Source organism: Caretta caretta, chromosome 13 (genome assembly GCF_965140235.1).
Source record: "Caretta caretta isolate rCarCar2 chromosome 13, rCarCar1.hap1, whole genome shotgun sequence".
NCBI classification, from domain to species: Eukaryota; Metazoa; Chordata; order Testudines; family Cheloniidae; genus Caretta; species Caretta caretta.
The window spans coordinates 1,763,049-1,763,369 of NC_134218.1; positions in this window are offsets into that span (position 1 = coordinate 1,763,049).

The window sequence follows — 321 nt, forward strand, 5'->3', positions numbered from 1 at the left end:
CCAGCTCAACCAGACATGATGGGCTTGATGCAGGAATCCCTGAATGAAATTCTGTGGCCTGCGGTGGTTTGTGATGTTATTTTGGATCTCATTATGACTGATAAAGTGGATTTAATCACTAGACTGCAAGTTGGTGGTTGCCTAGGGACTAGTGATCATGACCTGATTACATTCAATCTGGGAAAAAAGAGGGCAGTCCCAACCAGTAATAAAAAGGTTTGGTGCTTCAAAGCAGTCAATGTCCCAAACCTGAGGTAAACTATGAATGAAATTGATTAGGAGGAAAAATTTTACACAGAAAAATGCAAATGAAAATAGGGA